Source organism: Chenopodium album, chromosome 9 (assembly GCF_948465745.1).
Source record: "Chenopodium album chromosome 9, dcCheAlbu1.1, whole genome shotgun sequence".
Lineage (NCBI taxonomy): Eukaryota > Viridiplantae > Streptophyta > Magnoliopsida > Caryophyllales > Amaranthaceae > Chenopodium > Chenopodium album.
The window spans coordinates 55,248,964-55,251,786 of record NC_137842.1 but is presented as its reverse complement, the minus strand read 5'-3'; positions in this window follow the sequence as shown (position 1 = coordinate 55,251,786).

The window sequence follows — 2,823 nt, the reverse complement described above, 5'->3', positions numbered from 1 at the left end:
GCGAGAAGGATCTTTGTTAGAGTGAGAAAATAAAAGCATAAATTAATTGTAAAAATGTTTGAAATAACTAAACAGTTTTTTTTGGGAAATTCGGTTGATTTTTTTACCTCATTTCAAATACCATGACAATTTTTAGTTTTTTAGAGAGAGAAAATTATAAGAGGAGAGAGAAGTGAAGTATAAAGAATTAAAGATATTGGGAAAAGTTGAAGACATAGAAAAATGAATTGACAATTTTTTTTTAATTTTTTGAAATAAAACTATAGCAGTTTTTAATTGGGTGTGGAGGGCAGCAATTCTGTGTTGTCTAGTTTTGTTTTAGGGCTTTTTTTAATGGAGCGTGTGTAATTGGGCTTTTGGGCCGATGTTGCACATATCTAAGCTGCACCCGGGTGCAGCTTAAACCAATTGTACAGTAATCTGTATGCCATTTCTTTTGTTCAATAAAATTTCATTTTATTTGAGAATTTCTAATAGGGAAATTTGTTATAAAACATACTTCGTATTAAAGATATACTTCATTTGCGTAAAATTTATTTTAATCCATTTAATTGTATAATTATACAATATGTTCATTTTCTAATCTATATATATTCAATTTTAAATCATGTACTTTATATATATAATGATCATTTCCAAATTTGTAAATATTCATTTTTTAAAACACATATAAATTTGAACCTAACCCATTTATTTTCAAATCGAGTGAGTGACCCAATTAGATAAACAGGTTGAAAATCTCAATCAAAACCCATTTATTTCAAGTTGAATTCGAGTGGTGTTGTCAGGTTGGGTCAGCTTTTACCAGCCCTAATATAATTACTCCCTCCGTGTTTTTTTAAGTGTTACACTTGTCATTTCCGACCGTGTTTTTTTAAGTGTTACACTTCCTTTTTTTTGGCAAAAAGATACATTAAAATATTATATCTCTCTCCTCTCATGGTCCTTACCCAAACCCACTACTGTTTTTTTTTATTATATCTTTTCTTTTACATTCATTACTTTTTAATAAACTATTAACTCCACTATCTTTCTTTTACAATTTTTTAATACTCTAACTACCCCACTTACCTCTTATTTTATTTAAGTCAATTAAATTGCCTAAAACTATGTGCCGGTTAAATTGTAACACTTAAAAAACACAAAGAGGTGTATACAATATGTTCATTTCCAAATTAATAAATGTTAATTTTTAAATCAATAGATAATCAATTACTCATTGTCAAATCCAAATGCTCATCCTAAACAGTAAATGGACCAATAAGTGGTGGCTGGACAAAAGTCTATCTAAACATTTGCGCTCCTTTGCTTCTCATTTATCATGGACTCATCTTTTTTGGGCCGAACTTTCATTTAATTGGTTCAGCTTGGAGCTTTGTAACCAATTCAATCCAGCCTTTAATCACCGGACCAAATTATTCATTCTGGAGCTTTTAATCTTCGGTCAAAAATATAATTTGTATTTAATTGTAGTTTTAATAAGTTCAAGAATTGTCGTAAATCTACCAATTCTTATATAACAATACAAAATCTATAAAAACACTAAAAACTGTGTATCAATAATAAAAATAGCATCGCAAAGCTCAAATAAGCACAAATATAACCATAATACGATGGTTAAAAAAATAATAGACTACGCATAATAGACTTATCACTCCTCTGCCTCTCTCACCTTTAAGTCAATTTGATCCTCGTGCTTCTTTTTGCATATTGGGATTTTCAGCGTAAGTAGATAAATACTTCTAGTTCATTTTAGTAATAATAGGACACATGTCAAAATTAAAGAATTGATTCAATTGAATATTAGAATATCTTAGATGCATTATTAGTCTCTTGGCATGATTCATCTTGAAGTAGATGGGATGAAAAATTTCAGCCATTTAAATAATAAAATGAAGATAAAATTTATAAGGTCTTTATATAATGTCAAAATTAGGAATATAGTGGTGAGTCACTTGTGTAACTTTCATCCTCCAACTAACATATAATGAAGCAGTTAGATTGCAGAATAAAATGAAAAATATATTTTTATGGGTCATTTTCATCAGTTCAAGAGAAAAAAGTAGTGTACCTTGTGTGGCTTGTGGCTTGTGAGAAAAGAATGGTTTGATTGCTTTTATAGTTTTACCTTTCACAATAAGAAGTTTATTTGCTAGCTTACTTTAAGGGCCTGTTCCGATTGACTGAACTCGGTTGAACTGAACTGAACTGAACTGAGCTGAACTGAACTGAACTGAACTTATTAATTAGTGATTTCTAACTACGAATTAGTGATCTTTGATTATTTATTGATTATTTATTACTATACATATGTGTATATACAAATGTACATATTAATAATAATAACAATAATATTATTATTATTATTATTAATTTTGATTATTAATTTTGATTATTAATTTTGATTATTATTATTATTATTATTATTATTATTTATTGATGATTATTATTATTATTTATTGATTATTATTATTAGTATTATTATTTCAATTATTATTGTTATTATTATTATTATTATTATTATTTATTGATGATTATTATTATTATTATTATTTATTACTTATTGATTATTATTATTATTACTATTATTATTATTATTATTGTTAATATTATTATTATTATTATTATTATTATTATTATTATTATTATTATTATTATTATTATTATTATTATTATTGTTGTTGTTGTTGTTGTTGTTGTTGTTTTTGTTGTTGTTGTTGTCGTTGTCGTTGTAATAAGAGCTTAAAAGAATGAAATTTGGCTTTATATCATTAGAAATATCATTAGACGTAAATTAAGAACTGAACTGAACTGAACTGAACT